Source organism: Castor canadensis, chromosome 6 (genome assembly GCF_047511655.1).
Source record: "Castor canadensis chromosome 6, mCasCan1.hap1v2, whole genome shotgun sequence".
NCBI classification, from domain to species: Eukaryota; Metazoa; Chordata; class Mammalia; order Rodentia; family Castoridae; genus Castor; species Castor canadensis.
In genome coordinates, this window is record NC_133391.1 from 90325151 (window position 1) to 90351584 (window position 26434).

Sequence of the window (26434 nt, forward strand, 5' to 3'; positions counted from 1 at the left end):
CCCTCACCCCCCCTTGCTACCAGGCAGGAACTATTTTGTCCTTATTTCTAATTTTGTTGAAGAGAGAGTATTAGCAATAATAGGAAGGACCAAGGGTTTTTGCTAGTTGAGATAAGGATAGCTATACAGGGAGTTGACTCGCATTGATTTCCTGTACATGTGTTTTACCTTCTAAGTTAATTCTTCTCAAACTAACCTTTTCTCTAGTTCCTGTTCCCCTTCTCCTATTGGACTCTGTCGCTTTAAAGTATCTGCACTAGTTTCTTTGCATTGAGGGCAACAAATGTTATCTATTTTTTGGGGTGTCTTACCTATCCTCATACCTCCCTTGTGTGCTCTCGCTTTATCAATACCACATTTTCTTAATCCATTCATCAGTAGTGGGGCATCTTGGCTGTTTCCATAGCTTGGCTATTGTGAATAGTGCTGCAATAAACATAGGTGTGAAGGTGGTTTTGTAATAACTTAAGTCGCATTCCTTTGGGTCTATCCCTAGGAATGGTATTGCTGAATCATATGGCAGAGCTATGTTTAGTTTTTTTAAGAAGCCTCCATATTGTTTTCCAAAGTAGTTGTACTAGTTTACATTCCCACCAGCAGGGTATGAGGGTTACTTTTTCCCTGGCATCCTTGACAACATTTGTTGTTGGTAGTGTTCTACAGGAGTGAGGTTTTGATTTGAATTTCCTTTATCACCAGGGATGGTGAGCACTTTTTCATGTGTGTTTTGGCCATTTGGACTTCTTCCTTAGAAAAAGTTCTGTTTAGTTCAGTTGCCCACTTCTTTACTAGTTCATTGATTTTGGGGGAGTTGTTTTTTGAGCTCTCTGTATATTCTGGTTATCAATCCTTTGTCTGATGTATAGCTGGCAAATATTTTCTCCCACTCTGTGGGTGGTCTCTTCAATTTAGAGACCAATTCTTTTGTTGTGCAGAAGCTTTTTAATTTCATGTAGTCCCTTTTGCCCATCCTTTCTCTTAGTTGCTGGGCTGATGTTCTACTGAGGAAGTCCTTGCCTATACCTATAGTTTCCAAGGTATTCCTTGCTCTTTTGTTTACTAGCTTCAAGGTTTTGGGTCTGATATTAAGATCCTTAATCCACTTTGAGTTGATACTAATTCAGGGTGACAGGCATAGATCTAGTTTCAGTTTTCTGCAGCCAGATAGCCACTTTTCCCAGCAACATTTGTTGAAGAGGCTATCTTTTCTTCATCATATGTTTTTGGCACTTTTGTCAAAAATAAGGTGGACGTAGCTGTGTGGATTCATATCTGGATATTCTATTCTGTTCCACTGGTCTTCACATATGTTTTTGTGCCAGTACTATGCTCCTTTTATTGCTATGGCTCTGTAGTATAGTTTTAAATTGGGTATTGTGATACCTCCAGCCAACGCTGGATCTTTTTGCTTAGTATTGCCTTGGCCATTTGAGGTCTCTTGTGTTTTCAAATGAACTTTAGGGTAGATTTTCAATCTCTGTGATGAATGTCATTGGAATTTTGATGGGAATTGTGTTGAATATGTAGATTGCTTTTGGTAGTATAGCCATTTTTACTATATTGATTCTACCAATCCATGAGCATGGGAGATCTTTCCATATTCTGTAGTCTTCCTCAGTCTCTTTCTTCAGTAGTTTGTAGTTCTCCTTGAAGAGATCATTTATGTCCTTCATTAAATTTACTCCTAGTATTTAGGTTTTTTTGTGGCTATTTTAAATGGAATTGTTTTTCTATATTCTTTCTCAATTTGTTCATTGTCCAACCACATTTGTGACCCCCCTTTAATCGGGTTCCAAAGCAAGAGTTTTGGCTATTTATCTCCTTCATGACATGATTATTTATTTTTCTTCCATTATTTTATATTTCTCTAGTTTCATTATACATATGTCTGCATGTGTGTGTGTATGTATACATATACAGAGATATATATGGAGATATACATATATAGAGAGATATGTATTAAATCACACACACACATAAACTTAATCCCTTTATGGAACAAGTCAATAAAGAAATCCAAAGCATTAAAAAAGTGAAAAATAATTTTACATGCTGAATTATTGTGAAAACTTTCTATTTCTAGATTATGGATCAGTTATTTGTTGCACAGACCATGAAGTGCTCTGCATTTCATGACAATGTAAGCTATGAACTACTTGAAAAACTTTGTCTCCCTCCAGTGCAGGAAAATGGGATTCTCTCTAAAGAGGATGAGAAATGATAGTCGGTCTGTCCATGATTTCTGTTTTCTAAACATTAAAGTGGAACAGACCTGAAATTTCCAAACTAGGTGTATTTCAGAAGCCTCAAAGGACTTTCCCAAAGTGCACATGCAAACCATCTCCTTCACTCTTATCTCCTGAATAGCCGAGAGACAGGTCTTGGGAACTGTGGGTTCTTTTTTAAGCTTTCAAGGTAATTCTGATTTGTTACCTGAGCTTCACAACATTTATTCCCATCTTATACTCAAAGTATGAAACAACTAATATAATCTTGCCAATTGTTCTTACTTGAAATTCATATATTGAGATTATCTTTCCTGTCTTTCATTTAAAATTTTTGTTTCCTCTTGTAAAATACCAATAATAGTAAATGCTAGTGTTTCATGACCTTCTTCAGCAAAAATAAATATACTTAGCCACTCTAAGTCAAGCATCTTTTTTTTAAAGATTCCTGATCCTTGAAATTCAGAATGGTTCCTGGAGCCAATATTTTAGGTCTGGGTTTGCTAGGTTGCAGTCAAGGGCCTGGGGCTGCTTGCAGGTGTTATGGCTGGCATGCATGCTATTTTTATATTTTTTAATTAAATGCATGCAGATAAAGCATGTAATGTACCATTTGCTACAATCTTCACCACTCCTCATTTCCTTACACTCCTGTCATTTAAATTACTGCCAGGCCTAAAAGATTTGAGTATATGAATCCTGGGGCAGAACTTATATGAAAGATTAGAAGTATAGTGATAATAGTTAGACTTAAATTTTTTTTAACTGCTTCTGTCTTTTTTGGAAAAGAAATGTGGATCTTATGATTTGGACACTGTTAAGAAAAATAAGAAAACATGAATGAGGGTGGATGTATTTTGTATGCATGTATGAAAATAGGATGTATTTTGTATTCATATATGAAAATAGAAGAATGAAACCTGTTAAAATTGTCCTGGTGGAATAGAGAAACAATGGAGAGGGTAAATCTAGCTATGTAAGCACATATGAAAATATCACAATGTATCCCTGTGAACAACTATTATATGCTAGTAAAGTTTAAAAAGAAAAAACTATTATGAGCAACTGCAACTGTGACCATCATTGCCACAATAGGTTTTAATGTAGAAAGGGTAGAATATGAAATAACAGCGTTATTTTGTTTTTCAAAAGCTAAAATCAAATCCCTGGTAGTGCTACAGATTCCAGAATATATTATGTCTGATCTTTAGAATAGTTGGCAATGGATGAAGAGTTAATGGGGCATAAGAAGAACATAACAGGATAAATTAGCAGAATATGAACTCAGCCATACAATATTCATTCATGCAACAAGTATTTATTAAGTACTTTTTATAAGCGAGGTATTATGTAAGTGGTGGGAAGGCAACAAAACAGACATGACGCCTGACCTGTCTGTGCTTATAGTTCCATGGATAAGAGTGGTACTAAGAAGTGAATTCACAAATAAATCTGTAATTATGATTAGTATTCAAAGTAAAATTACAGAGAGGGAGAGAGAATTGTAGCAGTCTGGGCTACCTCAAGAGATACAGTCACACTGTGCTTTCAACAGGGGAAATTTAATACAGAGTTATTAAAGTATGATAAAAGAATAACCATAGAATAAAAGAAAACATTACATGATACTAAGAAAGCATATCCAAGAAAGGACAAAGTTGGAAGGAGGAACTTTCCTGCAAGACTAGGTATTCAGATCTCATTGGGGAGCTTAGTTTAATTCACTGGATGGCAGAACGGCTCACTGCTTTCCCAGGTCAGAATGAGTCTGCAGTCACAGGACAAACAGGAAGGACCCTTTGGGGCACAGATGTTGCAGGAAAACCTCAGTTGATAGCTGGTGCATAGTCATATAATGAGAATACTCGTGTTGCAGCAAGCCTGGAATATGAGATGTCCTTGTCATAAAGAGCCTGTCAGAAGAGGTGAAAAAACTGTAACAGGCAACCCTTGGAGAGGAGGGAAGTGAACAGAGAGAATCAGGGCATCAGAAAAGGCAGGAGACCTGGAGCATAAGATGTCTGTATGGAGAGGGTCACAGGAAGGAGATCACCAGGTCATGCCAAGGCTATAAGGTCTCAGAGGGACAGCATGTTCTGGGTGCATGTCTGGGACAAACACCCCCTTATGTTCACACACACAACACAGACATGCCCTACAATAGCTGGAAAGAGCAGTCTCGCCTTCCCCTGAAATGTTTCTCTAGTGCCCTCTACTGAGAAATCTCAGCACCATGCTTACTATAAAGGAGACATGCAGAAAGAAATGTAGTCCATAACTATAAAGCATGTACTAAGGGGTAAATTTGGAGCTGAGAAAAATAGATTGGTAACTGGAATAAGAGTAAAATGAAAGGTCTAGGTAAATTAAAGGAGGGGGGAGTATATAATGAATTTCTTTTCAAAGATATAACATCTTAGCTGAGACCTGAAGGTTGACTAGAAGTTAGCCAGACAGAAAGCTCAGGTGAGCATTTTTTAGGAAGAATAAATGTGTGAATTCTCCAAACTGGGAAAAGTTATGACATTTGAATTTATAAAATTCCAGTGTGCCTAAAGCCAGCATATAAGAAGGAGAGCAGAGAAGGAAGAATGGTAGACTTAATAGATAAGCAGGAGAACAATAAGAGGGACTTTTGAATGTTCTCCTTTCAATAGAAAGCTGCCAAATGTTTTAGGTAAGAGAATTTTCAAAAGCTCATTCCAACTGTTATGTTGAGAAAGCATTAGAGAGTGACAAGAGTACAATAGGAATACCACTGAGAAAGCTAGTACCATAATCTTGGCAAGAGGGATAGTAATTTTTATCCAGGTGAGAGTAATAAACTAGATTGACTTATCTCCAGATATATTTAAGAACCAGAATTAATAGGGTTGTGTTATGAATTGAACATAGTAGGGTGTCTCAGTCTTTTATGACTGCTATAACCAAATACCATAAACTGGGTGGTTTATAAACATTAAAAATTCATAGTTCTGGAATCAGGAAAGTCCACGAGCAAAGCTACAGATCTAATCCCTGGTGAGGGCCCATTTTCAGGTTCATAGGCACCCATCTTTTCATTGTGTCTTCACATAATGGGAATAAGAAAGACAGTCTTGGAAGTCTCTTCTATAGGATCATAATCCCATTCACGAGGTCTTTACTCTCCTGGCCTAATCTCCGAAGATTTCACCTCAAAATACCTTCACGTTTTTTTTTTTTTTCCTAAATTTCTTTTATTTTTAATTTCCCTAAATTTCTAACCTCATCTTCATATTAAAGATGAGGTTTCAACATGTAAAAAATGAGGAACACAAAGGTTCAGTCAACAGCCTAGAGGAAGAGTAAAAAGGGTGTCTGAATTTTCTGGCAAAAGTGATTTGATGGGTAAGGCATCATTCGCTGAATCAGTAGCAGATTACAAGAGAATATAACAAGGAAATGTTGGTAATTCAGTTTGAACTAGTGTGATATTGTGATTAGCAATGTGACTGGCGTTTCTCTGCGGGTATCTGGATATTCAAGGTTGGGGCTAGGAAGAAAAAATTGAGAAGTGAGGGATATATATAATGTATATTTTTTAGAATGACATACAGTGAGTAGAGAGAGTGTTTAGAGCTACAAAAATGGATGCAGTTCTTAAAGGAGAAAATATAAAGGAGTTTAAAGAGAGCCTTTAGTTGAGGTCCTGATGGTGCACAGAGGAGAAGGTAGAAACAGTGACTGTGAGGTGTGACCAGAAAGCCATAAACAAAACCCAGGGAAAAAAATGTATCATCAAGCCAAACCAAAAATAATAAAAATGGTAAGTTTCACAAAGGAAAGTTGTTGCCTCTCAGTGCTGACAAAAGGCCATACTGTGATGAGTATTAGAAAGCATCCATTCATATTTTTAAATTTATTTTTAATTTTTTTCTTTTCTCCTTTTATTTTATAGTTTTACATATACTTAAATGTGTATACATTGATCCATTCAGTTTTGCTTCATGGAAGTCATTAGTAAATTCAGCAATGGCAGGCTAGGTTATGTAAAGTGAGTTTAGAAAGAGCCAATGAATTAATGTAAGTTGAAAGTTGGAACAGCATTCAGAGTCCTGTCTTTTGAAAAAGATTGACTGTATGAAAGAGACTAGAATTAGGGCAACTGAAAAATGTTTAGTTCATTTACAACTAGTATAATTACTAAAATAACTGAGTTTAAATATCCTATTATTACTTCTGCTTTCAATTTTCCTCTTCTGTTATATTTTTCTTTAGCTCACTTTTCTTCTTTTCAGAAAATTAAATAGTTTTATTATACTATTTTAACAATTATTTAAAAGATTGCCACATGCAATTACCACATACATTTAGACTTAGTGCCTGATATGAACTAGTGTTTATACTATTTTAGGATATTACAGCATTTAATTTAACCATGTCCTATGTATAATATTCATAGTGTCATTTTTTTAATTATATGTACATAATAAAACTATGAGACACTATTAGCATTATTTTAAAAACTTAAAAGTACTTTTAAAAAAAATTTTATTTTATAGTTTTTACATTTACTTACATGTGTATACATTGCCCCCCCACCGCCCCATCTCTGGGCAGAATCTGTTCTGCGCTCTTGTTCTCCATCTTGTTGAAGAAAAAAACAAATAAGATAAAAAGAAAAACATAGTGTTTTTGCTAGTTTAAGATAAAGATAGCTCTACAGGGAGATTCCTTGTGTTGTTTCCATGCAGATGTTTTTTACAACCCAGATTGGTTCATCCTGCCAGACCTTTTCACTACTTCCTAATCCCCTTCCCATAGTGGCCTCTTCCAGTTTAAGATTACTATATTTGCTCCTCTACAGGGAGCACATCAACCACATTCAAGTTTTAGGTTTCCTTCCTTATTCCTATCCCTCCTGTGTATGTTCTCCCCTTAGTATGTGACCTATGACCAATAATATTACTGCATTTGTTTTAGGTCTATGAGGGAGAACATGCAATTTTTGGCCTTAACCTATTCTAAGATTCTTCTTTTTCTGCATCTATAAACATTTAACTTGGGATAATTTTTCTTCTTCAAATGTTGATGATTAATCAATTATCATGGGAAAATATATTTAACTCTCCTTAATACTTTCAGAATTTTTTATTGGTTATAGAATTCTAGACTTTGTAGTTGTCTCCTTTCAGAATTTTGAATGTAATTTTCTATTTTCTTTTTCCTCAACCAATGATCCTTAATTAATTTCTCAAAAGAAATCATGAAAGCTGAAAGAACACTCTTGTCTCTCTGTTTAATATGTCTTCTGCTATTTCTCCAACTGCATAGTTTAATAGCAAAATTTCTCCACAAAGTACTTAATTTCAATACTTATATTTTTACTTGTAGTTTCCATTTGGTTCTTTTTTTATAGTTTCCTGTTTAGGCTAGAAGAATCAAGGTTTTTTTTTCCTTTGATCATATCAGTCAGTCATGTTAAAGTCCACATCTAATGATTCCTTTATCTGGATCTCTTATAGGTCTGTGTCTACCATCTGCAATTTCTGCAATCTTGTTTCTTTTGGAAAGATAAGAGCACTGATGATTCAAGGTCATCTCAATCTTATCAGTGCTAAAATAATTATGCCAACCTTCAGTTCCTGTGAGGGTTGGTCTTGGCCCCATTCACCCTCATTTCCGGGGTTATTCTTCAGGGTTCAAATTCAGAGCCTGCTTTACCAGGACCACTTCCTTGATGCAGTCTCAACTACATGAGTATGTGGAATTCTCTGCTAGCTTCTCAGCCTTTTCAGGTAGAAGTGACCCCAGTGTGGAGCTCATTTTCTTCTGGGTGTTAGCCTCATTAGTCTTCAGTATCTGAAGTTCTGTGAGGTATTCAAAGACATGTTTGTCTACTTTAACTTTTCCATTTCTCTCAGTTGTAGAATTGATACTTATTAACAAGGCTGCCATTAACCAAAGGAGAATTCCAATGACATCTGAGAAGGAAGGTATATGAGAGAACAAAGAACTTTATAGTTTTTAAGCTGTAAGATACTAGTTTAAGTGTGAATGCTGAGAGGAGCATGATCAGAGAGGAAAAAAGTTGGGATACAAACGAAGAGGATAATTAGTAGATTCATTTACCATCTATCATAAATGTGGTTTATCTAGCCTGTCAGTGCCAGCAGAAGACTGGACTTTATAAAAGATAAGACTGAATGTGCAACCAGGTTACAAACAAAAAGAGGCATCCCCTATGTATTATACCAAAACAAGCCATTTTTTGTTCTGTTCTATGCATCTATATATACCAGAACCCAAATGTGGGTGTGTGTGGGACTAGGAGGCACTTCACACACTGTGCTTTACAAAAGCTCAAAGAAAAAGGAGTTTTATGCTCACAATACTTGTCTCTGTTTCAAGAATTCTGATATTTACTCTGCTATGTTAGAGAAGGAGTTTAATGGATGTCATGACACACAGCAATAAGACGAGACTTTATTTTGAACAAAAAGTTAAATTTGGAGCATGAAATGTTATTAATTATTTCTGTCATGTATCTTGAATATCTTTTAAGGCTACGGTGTGTTAATCTTTACTTCCTTTTATCAAAGGAAAGTGAGTGGTATTCCCTTCCCAAACTGCAAAGAGGCTAATAATTCTTTTTTTTTTCAAGTACTGAAGGTCAAACCCAGGGGCCCTGAACCTATTAGGCACACACTTTACTGAACTTCATCCCCAACCCAAAATTCAAATTTTGTCTTCTTTCTTTCCTCCCTCCTTTCCTACTCACTACTCCCTCCCTCCCTCCCTTCCTTCCTTCCTTGTGGTACGGGGGGTTGTACTCAGGGCACTTGCTAGGCTGATGCTCTGCTGCTCCAGGCACATCTCCAGCCCTTTTGCTCTTTGGAAATAGGGTCTCACTTTTTGCCCAGGCTAGCCTGGACTGCAATCCTCTGGTTTTAGGCTTCTCTTCACAGCTGGTATTATAGATATGCACCACCACGCCCAGCTTTTTTCTGTTGAGAAGGGGTCTCATAAACCTTTTTTTTGCTCAGGCTGACCTGGAAACACAATCTACCCAATCTCAGCCCCCTTGCATAGCTTGGGAAGACAGGCTAATTCCTCTTGTCCTGCTATTGGTTGGGATGGTATCTTGAAAACATTTTTCCTGAGCTGGCCGTGAACGGCAAACCTCCCAATCTCAGCCTCCCAAGTAGCTAGGATTACAGGCATGAGCCACCAGCGTGCAGCCCACAATTTTCTTTTAAAATTCTAAAACTAAATGGAGGCAGGGTAGAGAAATGGAATATAGTGTGGGCTCTAATTCTCTGTCTAACTCTACAGCCTACATCTTAGCATAAAAATTTTATGCCACAACTTTTACTTACCTGTTACCAAAAAAAGAAAGGGGTAACCTTTAGAACTTATCCTGGAATTGATCTAGAGGCAGAGGAAAATCAGTTCTAAAGAGTAAGTTTGAACAGACATCAGCAGGAAATAAGATAGTTCATTTCTGTGGGTACTTAACAGCTCTACTCTCACTCTATTTATGTCTGTTAGATATCCAGGTTACTGTATGGTGGAGACAATGCTGGAGTTCTGGGAAGAGATATGGACAGAGATTCAGTTGTGTTAATCATTTTAATATTCAAATGATATCGTATATCATTTGTATAAGTTCTCCTAGGAGAATGTAAATTCCAAGAGAAAAGAGCTAAAAACCAAACTGTGGGTAGAAGATGGAACCAGTCAGAAGTCTGGCAGAAGGAAGGAAATCCAGCAGTAGATGCTCATCGGGAGTAGCCACTGGGCAAGTGGATAGCCAAGACAGTCTATGTTACCAGAACTCAGAGAGGAATGTGTTTTAGAAGATGGGAGTGATCAGTAGAGTGAAATGTTGTTGTGAACTAATTGTCCACTAGACAAAAGAATGGATCTGTCTTTCTATGACTGGCCTGTTTTGGAGTTGACTTATCTATGTTTTTTATTTTACTTTTTCAATCTAGAAACATATTTTTCTTTGCCATTTGGGGGAGAAGAGGGAAAGTCCCTTGAATACACATTTCTTGTATATTTCTTATAGCTAAATTTCCATCTCTCTTCTCACCTTCTAATGCAAAAATTTTGAAAGACATCTATCACTATCTTTCTTTACTTTCCTTACCACCCCATGCAATCAGCAAAAGCAATGCAGGTGATTGTTGAAATTGTAAACATGCCCAAATTATCCAGGAAGAGGGTGTAGGATGAGAAAAACAATAGACCACTGGCATTTAATACAAAATTATGTCTACCTGACAAGGATTTTATTCAGATTAAATTAAGCAACATGGAAACCAATTGTTACAGGCTCTGATACATAATTTCAAATACTATGCTAGATTCTCTCTGTGTTCTCTATTTTACACTATTCTTAGTAAAATGCCTCTGGTCATGTAGCCAATAAGTAAGTTTAAATTCAGGTCTGCATAGCTAAAAATTTCATGTCCTTTCCTTCCACAACACCAAGATTCTATCCTCATGCTTTTGTTTCCAATTTTGCCTACTTGCCAATTACCTGCACCTGAAGCCTACAGATTCTGACCTAGTTCCCAGGGCTTCACCTTCACCCAGCCAAACTGCTTCTACTCCATATCTCAACTTTCCCCAGTTTCCTGTTCCACGTGTTCTCATGTCCTAAATGTCATCCCCTAGAGAAAGGTATGGGGCTACAAAGAGGCAAACGAGAGAGCTATTAAGTATGATGTGATACCATCATTTTGTGAATTTACAGGAATTAAGCAAAGAAATACTCGATCAATGGAATGCTTGCAAAATTCAGAAAGGACAAGTCAATATATGTATGTGCTCAAAACAGTGGAGTCTTGGGTCCTGTTTAAGTTTCATTGGAAATTTATTTGTAATTCAAGGAGTACCCAGTAGGTGGAGTAGCACACTCACAGGTTTTCACAGTCTAACGTAGACTGCACTTTGAATCAAAAGTCTTGTTATTGCTGAAAGATGCATGAAAAATGATTTCCAAATAAGAAGACGGGACTAAAGATTATACAATTTACAACATAAGATGTAGTCCTTAAGCCAGGAAGTTTGATGTTCATTTCAAATTCCTGTACTAATATGAGTTCATAATAATAGCAGCCCCTAATACCACTTCATAGGGCAAACAAAGCAACTTTGGTCACTTTGGTTAATTTCCCCTGTGAAGTCCATACAATGGCATAAGCAGCTAGTTCTTGATTAGGTGGGCACTAAAGTAAGTGGGGAAGGTTGTTTGTCATGGGATAGCCATGTTTCTTGGATGCTACTTTCATGTAGGTTCTTACACAATATTAAGAATGTCCCCCAAAAGACATTCAAGAATGAGAATAAACCCCTTTGCCTTTTAAACTTTCTTCCACCACCTTCTGCTTTTTCCTCTACAAAAAAATTCCTTTTGCCAAGTATGTGTTCAGGTGTAAATTAGAATGCCAGTTTCCCAAAATAATTCCTGGGTTGCCCAGTTCTTGGTATTCCCAGGGATAAAAGCAAGACCATAGCTTCATATTCACCATTAAGAGGTATTTTCTGCCAGAAATTTCACATACATTCAGTTATTTACCAAGTACTTATTGATAACTTAACATCTGTCAATGACAGAGTTACAAAAATGGTAGAAAAAAAGTCTACTGTTCATGCTTCATGAGTCATGCTTTGCTATAGGAAGAGACAAAAAAGAAACACAGTAATGTTAGATATTGATGGGTATTTGGATTTGAGAGTGACTGTAGTGATGAGGTTGGTACTTTGTTTCCAAGGGATGTCAAAGAAGCTTTTCTGAGCAGATGATAGGTAAATTGTAATGAAGATCTCGGAAAATGACCTTAAAACAAAGGGCCCAAGAAAGGAGCATAAAATTATTTTCAGTCATTATATTTTTTTTAGGTACTTGGGTTAGAGATCAGAGCCTTGTACTTGCTAGGTAGGGGCTCTACTACTTGAGCCATACCCCAAGCCCTTTATGCTTTAGTTATTTTTCAAATCGAGTCTTGCATCTATGCCCAGGCCTGGACCAGGATCCTCCTGTTGAAACTTCCTGCATAGCTAGGATGACAGCCACACACCTATCCACAGGACACAGGACCTGACCACTGTGTCCTGTTTTTTGGATTGAGATGGGGTCTAGCACACTTTTTGCTTGAACTGGCTTCTAACTGCCATCCTCTGGATCTGCACTTCCTGAGTAGTTAGGATTATAGGCACAAGTCTCTGTACTCAGGCACTGTATTCTTAATAAGCCTTGAGTAGCTCATCAACTTGCTTCTTAAGTGTTGATGCTTGATATAAGGAAAGATATGGGAGGAAACCAAATTTAAGTGAAGGAAGAAAGATACCTTTTTGGAACCCTTTGACTGTAACTCCTTTCCCTAGTGTAACAAGAATGAGCTACTAATCACAAAAAAGCAGAAAGACCCTTTCGCGAAACAGACAAACTGTGAACTCCAAGCATGAGCTATAGGTCCATAAAAGTATTTTTTAAAGACCTTTTAAAAATAACCAACTGATCTCTCTAGCTCTTTCAGTATTTCTCAAAACATTGTTGAGAACCACAAATTAGAACCACTCAGGTATCACATCAGGTCTACCAAAACTGAACTGATGCTTTATTGAATTTATATTTTTATCAGTGCTCCAACACTTCAAATATTATGGCTTTCTTTCTCTTGCATAGTTCAGAACTTCAAAGGAGGAATCTAAAATACTCCCAAGAGAAAAAGAGATTAATTCTTGTAAAAACTTGCAAAACATGAGGGTAGGGTTTTTAAGAGATTCTTAACTTTGCCTTTTATATATATGAAAAAAAGACACAGGTCTTTAGTAGTGTGTGATTTTTTTTAATCTATAAAGAGGTACTTTTGTGTCTGGATTTGAATAAAGAAAGGGCATTAAACATTCTTCAAGGCCACAATATTATTTTTTCTTATGGATGGTGTAATTTTGTGGGCAGTAATGTGCTCTCGCTAAATCTCAAGAACCTTGAGCCCTCACTTCATCCTGTTTTTGAGACACAATAAGAAGGAAGTCCCGTTAGTGAAGTTGTGGGCTGGGAGGATGCAACTTCAATTCCTACAGCAGGTAGGAATGATGACATGCAAATGCATTTGGTGTCATGAAGAAAATCAGTATGTTCCTTATATGCACTAGAGTCTTTTTGCATTTGGCTTAGGAAACTATGCTCAAGAAAGGTAAAGTACATTTGGATTCCTCATCTACTTCCCAGCCTTAATTAAATATTGGAATGCTTACTACCCCTTTGATTGATCCAACTTCAATAATCAAAAAATCAGGATTATCCAACTTGCCTGGTATATTACAGCCAGATAAATTTAATGCTGAATTTTAATTTTTTTAATCTTCAAAACGCGTGTAACTTCTTTCTTGCACAGACTTGTCTAGTAGACCATAATGCCTACCAATAGCAGCAATAACTGCAGCAGCAGGGCCTTTGGAAAAGATGTTCCAGAAGCCTGATAACTTTTGCTCAGACTATTAAACCACTATTCACACTTCTTCAAAAGCCTTAGCCAAAATGCCATCAGGGTGGAAATTATTTTATGGCTTCATGGTACATTTTGTTTTCTGGAATAGCTTTATCTCATTTGAGTAAACTATCTGTTACATCAGCAAAAGGAGAATCAGTCAATTAACGTTTGTGCTTTTATTTTTCACAAGAAATTATTCCTCAAGAATGGACAATTAAGATAAATTATTCATGAGGTACAATGTCCTTTGCATTTTTTCCTTTGGGATAAGTTTGTCAACATTGTTTACATGGACTGTATTTGCTTGCAGATCTGCCCTTTTACTTCAGAACTAAAATAATGTTTCCATTTACACTGAGTCATCCTTGTCCTAAATATTGCATAATGGTATGGTCTGCTTTGGCCAAACACAATGACAAAGCAAAGTAGGCTATGGTTCCTCAGTCTCTTTGTATTCACTACCATTTGCACAGGAGTCAGATGCATTTTGTTACACTGCAAAGAATTACAATATCGAATGAGTTGCATAAAATTCTACTCAAGAAATCTTAAAATAAAAAGGTTGCAAATGGAGTGCCTATTCTAAGTATGAAAAATGTGTTCTGAAAGCACAGAAGGAACATTTGCAACTTGAAACTTTTCATCAGAAATTGAGAGAGCTCAAGGTCAGTTCAATATTAATTCTCCCCCAGTACTTTCATCTAACAGATATCAAGTTGCATTTGAATCTGGCAAAGAGATACAAATTTAGGTCAGTTTAGCCTTCAAAGGACAAATTTCTTGAGAACTATTTGGTATACATCTATTTAGTCTTGAGTATCATTAGGTTACATTAAGGTGACAATGACCAAAACTTGCTTTTTTATAGAAAGGGAAATTCATTTCTGGTAAGTTGAAATTGCTTTTGAATAATTTATAGAGAATGGAGAATTCATCAGATCTGATATCACTAGCAGCCATGAGATTGCATTGTTCTATAATGGCTGCTATGGGAACTGGGAATATGGAGTTGGTTAGCATGAGAATTTCAGTCCAGAATCTCATGTAAGTTACAGGCAAGACATTCTATACACCTCCCTCTTCAGTGCTTGCTATTCACTCCATCATTGTGGAATTGGGTAAGGGTCAATAGGCAGGGCCTCTTTCTCTTAGTATCACCACCTTCTCCTTGTTTTCATTAGGTGGAGAAGTGGTGATAGGAACAACAAGATAAAGAAATAAAGCTGAATCAAAGCGTATTAATTCAAATAAAATTAGAAAAGACTTCCAATTCATTACTGACCAACTCCTGATTTCTTCTATTCAGACATTAGAATTCCTTCTCCCACTCTTTTAGACATGCTGCTGAAGCATGCTGTCTTTAAACCCATCCTCAATTCACCAATTTATTGTCTTGAGACTTTTCCAATATAAAATGTTTAAATTTCTTGTTCATTAATTTTAAAATGCTTTTATTAACCATCTTTTATGTATAAAAGACATGGCTAATCACTATTTTAGAAGCCAAATTGAATAAGACAATGTTCCTACTCTCCTAACAGGTAGTGATTTAGCTTAACCTTTTAACATGGGTATGATTTGCACATGTAATGTGGGAAAGAGAATTCCAGCTGGAAGCAGCAGGCTGAAGAAAGGGTTGACAAGATTGTGTTGGGATCCTATCAGGCACTATAAGTGGGGCCAACTTGACTGCATTATGAAGAGATTGCATCATGAGGAGAAAACTGAAGGAGATTTGAACTATAAAGACAGCCCAAAGCCAGATACTACATGACCTTGAATTCCAACTAAAGAGTTGTGGCCTATTTGGGTATCAGTGAAGAAACACTGATTACCCCAGAAGCATAACTAAACTATAAATGAAGTTATTATTTAGGACTGTGAAGTGGTGCTGGGAAGCTTAGGTTGTAGGATGAGTCAGGAACTCTTTAATAAATTCTAGCAAGAGACAAGAAGCTGAATTTGGATGGTAGAACTATGAGTTAAAAAAAGATATTTCATTTCAGAAATAACTTAGTTATGTATCTGGTAATCTAAATATCTTCTTTACTTTCTGGAACTCCTTTTACCAGTCTTAAATCCTCTATACCAATGTGGAAACTCTACATTATATAGAGTTCTAAATAGAGTTCTAGATAGTTCTTTGGCCACTTCAAGGAACCACTTCAGATAATATTACTAACTAAGCAAATGCTATTCTATCACATTTAAAATTTCTTTGATAATGGTATTTTGATATAATTGTTTTGTTTACATGTTTTCTTTCATACAAGGAATCTAGACCTAAAAAATAAAATGACAACATGAATGTAAAAGGGGTGTGTTTGGAAGGGAATAGTGGGAGGCAAAGGGAAGCAAAAAAGGGTGAAGGGGAGTGAATATGATTGAACTACATTATATTTATGTATGAAAATTAAAATGTAAAAAAAAGAGGGGAAAATAGAAAGTAGTGGAGGGTGTGAATATGATCAAAGTACATTATACACTTGTATGGAAATATCACAGTGAAACCCCTTTGTACAATTAATACATGCTAAAAAAGACAAAAATAAATAAAATTATGACAATCTAAAAGTTAAAAAAATGTTATTCCGAAATCTCTAAACTGCCAAAGATCAGGAACTTTGTATAGACCTCATAAAGGTCCAGATCATCATTTCAGTTCATGAAAGGACTCACAATTTCCTAACAATCTTCAAGCACTACCTCTATACTCATGAGAAAAAAATATCCCCATCATTCATACTTTCAGAATGCAGTCTTGCCTTTGTTTATCACCTACAGACTAGAAAAAAGGAGAGGTAACACCTGCCACCTCATTGCTGGCTCCATTAGTTCTCCTTATCCTTCTTTCTTTTTCTATTTCATGAGCATTCTTTGAAATACCTTCAAAATACCATTGCTTCTGTAACTAAGCAATCTCCATTTTGTTGTAATTTTTTGGATATTTCTTTCTGAAATAAATAAAATTCTATATTCTTCTTGGATATAAGTCCTTTGTTGTTGCATACTAAAAGCTGATCACTTTCAAAGGTGAATGCCAAGACTTCATTGACTCACTTCCTTATAGTTGGGAGCAGGAGGTCAAAGTGGAATTTCCTGCACAGACCTAATGCTACATAAGGCACCCCAACAAATCTTTCCTTTTGACCATCCAGTGACATGGAGAAAGAGGGCAGGAAGGAAATCATTGACTAAATAAAGAATATATTTTTGAAGATTGCTTGCTCCACACTTCATCTAGGATTGACCTTGTCTGCTCCCACTGAATGATTTTGTTTGTTGAGAATCTTGGCACACATATGTGTACAAATTGATAACCTCTGTTACATAATTTTTAAAAGCCACAGGCTTAGACTGAAAATGAAAGCACACTAAATACTCTTTGTTGATGTTAGTCACAACGTCAACAAAACTAACTAGATAACTTTAACAGATTTTATTTTCACAACGTTCCTTCAAATTTACTTCTATTCCTAAAAGTCTGAGAATGCTTTCCATACTGTAGAACTTAGTAGAGATTTCAGTGTTGTTTTGCTTTATTTTTAGGCCTTTTTTTTCTTTTAACATAGACATCAAATGACTAATGAACAACTAATTGGCTAACAATTATACACAAAAAATTTTATAAATATTTACTTACATTATTGGAAGTAAATAAGTCAAGGTTGTTTCAGACATCATTTCTTGAAATCAGTAACAACATATACAGTCCTGATCAAGAAAATGGGAAGATTAAGTTCTATCATTAAGGATGTCTAGTATTACCAAAGGTAGGCTTAGAAGTCAAGTGACTTTTATAATTTAGAGAAGTAGCTGGGAGTAGGGATACATATTAAGGAAGAAGATATTTATACAAGATCAAAATGCCAAGGAGTTGAAGTGGAGTGGATCATAAGCACCCAAAAAACAAAGTTATAATAAAGAATGCAAAATGTTTGTTCTCCTGCAACTGTGAAGTCATGTGTCAGTAATTACAGTATCAGGGGGGCCTCACACAAAGTTTATGCTCAGACAGATGGAAGATAACAGTCACAAAAAAGGAACATGGCATATTACATTTAGAATAGAGAAGGTGTGAGAATCAGTGTGTGCAGATCAAAATTGCTCCATGATGGTATTCAAAGAGTCCATAGCAAAAAGTAAGTAAATAAAATGACTGATGATAATTAAGTTATTCATAAGTAAATTGTCTTCAGTATAACCCTGTGGTTATTCTTTTCCAATTACATGGTTCCTAGTTTTCTGGTGCTAAATTATCTTTCCTCTTTAAATACAAATAATAGATGGTAGGCTTTTTTCCAAAAATTCCTCCTTGGGAAAATAATTTTTACAGGAATTGAAAAGTATGACCCAGTTTTGCAGTTTATTTTAATTTTCTACTCTTAGAGTAGGCAGTCTCATCCACTTGAACTTATTTATTATACAGAAAAAATTAGTGCTCATTCCCAATGTGTGGCACTTTATTCACTGCATTACACATGTCCTGGTTAATACATATAGATATTATTAAGCTAACAAAAAAATAAAACTTAAAAGGTGAAGGGAAGAAATAAACATTAAGACTTACTTTATTTATTAAAAATTCAAAAACCCTTTATGCTATCTGTCATCTTAAAAAATATTGTAATTAAGCCAGGTGAAGTGGTCTACACTTCTCTCCCACCTATTCAGAGGGAGAGATTAGTAGGATTTCAGTTTGAGGCCAACCAGGGCAAAAAGCGAATGAGACCCATTGCACCCTATCTCTGGAGGCCATAGGTAGAAGATTACAAACTAAGGCTGACCCCAGGCAAAAGTATAAGACTCTATCTAAAAAAAAAACCTAAAGCAAAAAGGGCTGGGAACTCACTTAGCAATTGTGAGGTTCATTCAAAACCCAGTACTGAAAATATAGATAAGTATGTATTGTACACATATGTAGTATATATATATATATATATATATATATATATATATATATATATATATATTATACATTTTATATATACTATATATTATGCATTTTATATATATATATATATCCATACCTATTGTAATTGAGACCACTTGATTGAATACTGCTCAGTAGTTTATAAAATCTTGGTTTAATCAACTCTGTGAAAACATGAATTCAGAGCCAACTTACAGAATTTATTTTGCCACATCATTTTAATAGTTGTCATCACTAAAACAAACACTTCACAAAGACAACTGATATCCCAACGAAAGAAGTGCTTTGTTGGTTGTCCTTCCTAAATCACAGTGTTCGTTTTACAGTCTCATCCACCAGCTCTGCAAATTGTTTTCCTTTAAATTTGGCTAATAAATTTCTGCCTTCCCTGAAGTCAGCCAGTCATATGTGCAACTAAACTGGGCAGTGGTGCATTTTACCGATTTTTAACAAACGATTGTGGAATATCTTATCTGGGAGATGTGAGAACACAAGTTCCTTCAGTTGGCAGATAGGATTTTTTTAATGGCTGAAACCCATTATTTATGCCAAATAAATCATTAATGATAAAACACAAAAGTGTTTTCTTCATAACATGAGTTTCTTTCAAAAGCAGCTATTTTCTCATCCCTTATTAAAATATGACCTTTACTTTGAAGGGGCAAATCAGGTCTCCATATTTTTTCAAATACCTTCTCTGTAACACACTACTTGATAGTTTTTTGTCATCACAAAAGAAGTCAGTGAACTTGGCAGGCAAAACTTGGCCATTATTGGGTTTTTGTATTATTAATACAGAAAGCAATGCAAGGTTCATCTTTAAATTTGACATATCTTCCTGTAACAAAACCAGCATGTCTCTGTGTTGTGAAGACTTTTATGATTGCTGTCCCACATCAGAGAAAGCATGATAAAGTGTATGGTAATCTAATTCCTTGATCCACTTAACCACACATTAATTTAATATTGCAATCTGCTGAAGATGAACACACACGGCTGTGAGAGCACAGCAAACCGTGCTTTGGAGCTCACGCTCTAGCTCTCAGCAGGTGGGGAAGTCCTGGGTGCAGTTTCCTAACCTGTGACTCTCTAAAATACAAACTACACAATGATGACAGAGACCAGCTATATACTAAGTATCCATAAAGCTTAATTTATTCTTATATATTTTTAAAAAGTGCTGAAAGTAGAAGTTACACTTTTTTCTTCTTACCTTTTAGTCTTTGAGGTGGGCATACCAAGGATACTAAGGTCTTAATCAACTTAAACAATGTGATTTTTAAAATTGAATTGATTATCAAAGGCAATAATTTATGTGATAAAGTTCACTCATTGACATTTTCAGTTGTTTTTATCAACATAGTAGACTACAGTGTAGAGTAATCCACAAATTCTTTAATTTCACACAAGTGAGAAATTAAAAGAGCATAAAGATGAGAAAATAACTATGGATAAATTAAAATAATTCTTTTAAATGAATGCATTAGTTACTTTTGCATATCTGCTACCAAATAACTGACAGAAACCATTTAAAAGAGGAAAGGTTTATTTTGGTTGACAGTTTTGGCAGATTCAGTCCTTGGTTGGCTCCTTGCTCCTGGGAAGGAGGCTCTTCACCACATTGTATACCCACAGCAGAAAGGTGACAGAAAGGAGCCAGGCACAATATACCCCCTCCAGGGACCGAGTTCCTCCAGCTACATCCCAGCTCTTTTTTTTTTTTGGATATTTTAGAAAGTAACTTTATTTTTTTTGTTTTTCTATTTTTTTGTTATAATATTATTGTTATACTGGGGCTATACTGTGGCATTTACAAAAGTGCTTACAACATATCTTAGTTCTCCTTTATACCCCCACCCTAATCTTAGAATAGTTTCAATAGGTCTCATTTTTCCATTTTCATATGTGAGTACATAATATTTCTACCATATTCACCCTCTTATACCCTTTCCTTATATCCTCCCCCTCCCACTGGTACCAACCCCCAGACAGGACTTGTTTCACTTTCCTGTCCTTGGTTTTTGAAAAAAGACATTTTTGCTTGTTTAAGATATCTATGCAGAGTTTCATTATGACATTTCCATGTATATATGTACTATATCCTGAATTGTTCTATCCCTTCCATTTTTCTCCTTTATACCTTAGTCTTCTTCTTGTGGTGATGTCAACATATTTTAAAATTCTATATTCATTCTTGTATAAAGAGTACACCAACCATATTTATCTTCTTTACCTCCTGCTTTTACTCTCCCCTCCCCTTAGTGTGACCTGTTAAGAATGAAAACACATCCTACCTCTTAAAGTTCCCACACCCTCCCAAATTGCATTACCAGCTGGGGATCAACACATGAGCCTGAAGAGGACATTTCATATTCAAACTATAGAAAGGAACATTGTTAAAACAAAAACAAATTCTTGAAAAAAATATTCCTCTAGAAGTCTTTCTCTGAAACATTAAACTGCCTGACATGAAAGGAAATCCATATTACAACTTAGTGTTGGGGTTTAAAGCAAAAGCAAATAAAAAGTGTATATTTGGGCCATATAAAATTACCAAAAAATAACAAACTGCCAAAAAATGTAAATAATGTTTTCATATGTGCAGTGTATGTTTATTAACTTAAAACCTAATTCAACTTCTATTACATTCGTTTTTATAAACTAAAATTTCAAAATGCTATTTATTAACTCATTGTTTTCGGTAGATAGGTTGTCTAAAGTAAATTGTAGATCCTGAATAAGTGAATGCTGAACCATTGCTCTGAGGGGACATACAGGGCTAGATTCTATAAGCCTCTGGTCTCATTTTCATCAACCAATCATCCACAACCTTGTTTTATTGTGTGTTTATGTTTAAAGCCATCTTAGTAAATATAGTTGATTCATTATATTGATTTACACCCTACATAACTATAACTCTTGCCTGAATCAAGCTTATCTAACATGGGCATTTTCTGTATAAGGGACAGCACAGCCTGCTTGCACTTAGGAATACTGTACTTCAGCACTATAGTTGGGTCCATTTTAAATAGAGAAATCACTATCACCACCACCACCACCAAAAATATAAAAATACAAAAGAAAAAAATACATTGCACTAAATAGAAGATGACACTTATTTATGATATGAAACCTGAAGTAAGCAGTCAGAGAATTATGGAGAGCATTTGTGTAAGTATGGATGTTGCAAAACTGAAAATTGTTTATCATTCTACACATGTCAATGAGTGACCATGAAAGTGTTTAATGTATTGATTTGGGGATTTATAAGTAAGTTTTAGTAAGTGGGCAGATTCACAAATATGGTATCCAGAAATAATGATGATCAACTGTCCCTCACAAAATTGAAATACTAAATTAATGGAATAAAAAGTAAAATACAAAAGATGATTCTTCTTTCATGATAAGTTTGATTAAAAACAGGAAAGTGTGACAGTAAAAATAGTAAATATTTGTTGAGTTTATTATAAACAAAATAGAATTCTGTTAAGTACTTAACAAACTTTTAATATCAATAGCCACAGAGATAATTAACATTTTTATTTCCATTTACAAAGGAGAAAACTAAGGCTGAGAAAGGGAAGTGAATTCCCTTTGCCTAACTAGTAGCTGAGCCAGAACTCAATCTAGACCCAAAAGTCCTGCAACTCCACACACGAGGCTCTGATTTATAAATCAATTGATGAATTTACTCTAATATCATTTTATTGTATTTTTGAATAGCTTATCCTTTCTTCAGGTTCTTATAAATGTTAAATTATTATTACTCAATCATTAATCTCAACAATGAACAGTTATTCTGTTGACATTCTTGTAAACTCTATGAGACATAAAAGAGCAAAATGTAGACGTACCAATAACACAATCCTTTTTTCTTATATTTGTTTAGAAACACAGCTTTGAGTTTACAGTACTTCCTCAGAAACAAATTAGAAAATGTGCTTTTTTAGGAACACACATAGTAAATACTTGTATTTTAAAATGTTGCTGGCTCTTCTATTTGTTAAATAAATAATAGGGAATTGTATTGTATTCCTGTCCATAACATTCCAATAATACCTTTGTCTATACAGAAGGTGGTCATTTATAGTCCACACAATATGAGTTCAGCTTCCAGACTTACCCCTCAGCATTCCTCAGTTCTAACTTTGCTCCATCCAGCCCACTCCACATACAGCTACCCCAGAATGTCTGGGGCCATTCCTCATTCTGTTCCTTCTGCTTGGAATATCTTGTCCTCCAATGTCTAAAGTTGCTAAAGTAGAGCTCCCTTCCATAAGACCTTTTCAGTATCTTTAGGCCACATTTATTTCTCCTCTATTCTCCCATGTGCCCTTGTTCTTAGGAAAATGCCTCCCTAGAGGTGCCTAACCAATGTTAGATGAATTGAACTGAAAGGAAAGAGTCAGGAATATCTGGGAGTTAGGTATGTCACTTAGGACGGTTTCTACACAGGGAAACTGAGATATCATTTCTGACTTTTCTTTAAAAATGGCTAAACTTTCCATGGGGTATTTGGCAATTGGCCAATAAATTGACAATTTAAATACAATTTTCTGTCATTCTCTGGGTCATTCTACCTGCTTATAAAGATATCTACTTCCCGTAGATTCAGTCAATCCAATTCTTGGGTGAGTGAGATGATACTGCAAACTCTTCTAATCTGTAAGGAAAACAGATAAACTTCATTTATGGTGTTCTTGCAAACATAAAGGTGTCTATGGCCTTGCAGTTAATTCACAGGGTAAGATGAAAAAATGACCAGCAACATTTACTCCATGAAGTGGAGGGTGTATTGAGGCAGAAGTAATGGGATGGGGAATAGTGCCAAGAAATGTAGCTCTGACGGTAGGTTGGAATGAAATAACAAAGACACTTATGAAACAGTAAAGGCTGCTCAAGCTTTATTCTGAAAGTTATGAGGATTCATTGGAGGCTTTAATCAAAGATGTGCTACACTCAAACTAGCATTTTTTAAAGATTTCTTTTAAACATGGCAGCATGATTCATTGGCTAGGAAAAAAATTTAATAGGACAGCTTAAGATGTATGAATTATTCATTTTCCCAAAGGGATAAAGAAAGTGTAGCTTTCTGGAAATGTTTCACTAAGACAACAACCTTACAAAAATGGGAAGCCATTTTTTCTCACCCATCTGAAAGACTTCTCTGCTTTCTTCTTCAGTTTCCAATGTCCAAATGAGCTGTTTCCCAAAAGAACATTTCAGCAACTGATGAATTTTTGTCTCCTTCCTGCAAGTCATAGGTGGGTTACAACATATTGATTACTGATGAGGAAACCTGTTTCAGTAAATTTGAGCTTTAGAACATTTGTGACAGGAAGAAGTAATGATGAAAGTATGGCAGACTATTGAGCAAGGGCAATTACTTGAAGTTTTTTTCTCATTCAAGTTTCTTTTTAAATTAGAGGAAAGCAAAGAAATACTCATGCTTCTTTTTTTGAGTACCACCTTTCTGATAATAATACTTTAGATAAACCATGTTTTAAGCATTTACTTTACCACCAGGCATTGTGCTACATGCCTAACACCCCTGATTTCATTTACTCTCTATAACAATAAATGAGATATAGAAGTAGGTTCACAATAACTAATCCATTTACACAAACACTAAGTGGTATGGTCTGGATTTAAGTCTAAGCCCAGTGTCACAGGGATTTCCTCTAGGTTGTGTTATCTCTTATATACAGTAACATACAACAATAACAGTACTGAATTTGGTGTCAAATTTTCCAGGTATCATAGTAGGCACTGGGGGTAGTACTTATCAAATGCTGCCTAATTTCATTGAGTTTACTTTTTAGTGGGGCATATATCAAACACACACATACTCTTACTACAGAGTACAGCATGTGCTATGAAGCATTAAATATAAGTGTGACCACTGATACTGGTACTTTTCACTTGCTGAGCAAATGCCCCACCACCTGAAGCGTGTCCCCATCCCTTTTTGCTTTTAGTTTGTTTTTCTGATAGGGTCTCACACTAACTTTTGCCAAGACTGGCCTTGAACCATGATCTTTCTACCTCTGCCTCCTGAGTAGCTAGGATTAAATGTGTGTGCCAGGGCACCTCACCAGGTAAAGGCTTTTTCAGACAGGGATTTGGAGGAAAGTTCTCTCAGAGGATACACTATTTGGCCAGAGACCCAAAGTAAAGGAACCAACAGCTATATGGGGAGCAATTCAACTAGAAAGAACAAACAATCTCTGACACTCAGGAGAGGATTTGATGTTTCAAGAGAAGTGGGACCAGAACAGTATAACAAGAGCATAGAGAGGCAGGAGAAGACTTGTTTGAGATATGGCTGGAGAAGTAGGCAGGATCTTGCAGGCCATGGAATGGAGCTTGGATTTTTCTTTACAAAAAATGAAAACTCAAGGCTGGACACGTGACTCAAGTGTAGCGCACCTGCCTAGCAAGTACAAAACCCTGGATTCAAACCCTGGGACTGCCAAAAAAAAAAATAAAAATAAAGAAAGACAGAACGAGAAAGGAACATCAGGAAGTCGCTGATGGATCATAACCGGATGAGTAGCACGATGCCTGTGAATAACAGCCTCCAACACTACAAAGATATCCACAGAACCTACAGATATGTAATTTTATCAGGCAAAAGGAATTATAGGGGTATGATTAATTTAAGGTTTTGAGATTATGATATTTTCTTCAATTATCCCATTGGGCCCAATGTCATCTCAAAGGTTCTTATAAGAGGGAGACATGGGTGTCAAACTCAAAAAAGAATGTAGCAAGAGAAGGAGAGATTGGAGTGGTGGAGATCATCAGTCTAGGAATTGAATTGGGCAGCTTCTAGAATTAGAAATGGTAAAGAAAAGAATCCTCAAGTCTCTAGAAGGAATACACCCCTGTCAACACATTGATTTTAGTTCACTGAAATGAATTTTTAGACTTTTGATCTCCAGAACAATAAGAAAATTCATTTTTGTTCTTTTAAGCCACAAAATTGTGACATATTTCTTACAACAGCAATAGGACACTGATACAATGCCTGTGGCTGCTTAGTAGTGAGGATAGAACTGAGAGGTCATCAGAGATGCAATTACAAAAATCCAGACAAAGTTGACCTATGCAGACATACCAGTAGCTGGATAGACCTGAGATAACAAGACATGCTAGAGATGTATTTTGGAGGTAGAACTAATTGGACTTGCCAGATTCCCTTAGCTCCTAAGCCACTCTTTGTTTTGGCAGGAGCTAGAGCCCCTGGGTACTATTTGGCACACTAGAGCCATCACTCTTAACAAGTGCTGCTTTACTAGGTGACTGGTTTGACAAATAATTTACTTACTAACTAGAAACATCTAGCCAAGAAAAACCTAGCTCATAGCCCAGACTGAACCATTCTAAAGGCAAACTTCACTTCCCTAACAAGTAGAAAAGCAAAGCCAACGATGGCTGTTAGCACAAAAGTGGATGCCTTTGAAAGGAAAAATGTGCTTGGGGGATAATTCCAGGCTACAAAGAATTTACTCTTTAAAATGAAGTGAGAATGATATTCTTAATCGTAGAAAATAGAAGGAAAGTAAAAGCTTTCTTATCTAGTACTCATTTGTCAGACCTCTCTGAGCACAGTTTTGAACTCTTTCTTCCATCATGCAGGTCAGGGCTCCAAGGGGTTGATTGCAATAAGGCTTTCCTTTGTGCAATATTTCTGGCTGTGGCCTCTGCCTACAGCCTTCATACTGCAGCTCGTGGCTGTCTAAAATGCCAACTGGAAGACTGAAGAGAAACGGGCTTGTAAGAAGAGAAGAAACCCTATAAGA

General features: G+C 35.9%; 1 protein-coding gene across 6 annotated transcripts in view; it reads left to right on the plus strand.

Moving 5' to 3' along the window:
- Positions 1–26434, plus strand: part of LOC109699759 (uncharacterized) — a 121687-nt gene that overhangs the window by 67671 nt on the left and 27582 nt on the right. The window contains exon 9 of one of the 6 annotated variants that reach the window (XR_012449079.1): positions 23813–23893. The exons of the other annotated variants lie outside the window; for them this stretch is intronic. The gene's annotated coding sequence lies outside the window, so the exon portion shown is untranslated. The remainder of the gene's footprint in view (positions 1–23812; positions 23894–26434) is intronic. 6 annotated transcript variants of the gene reach the window in all.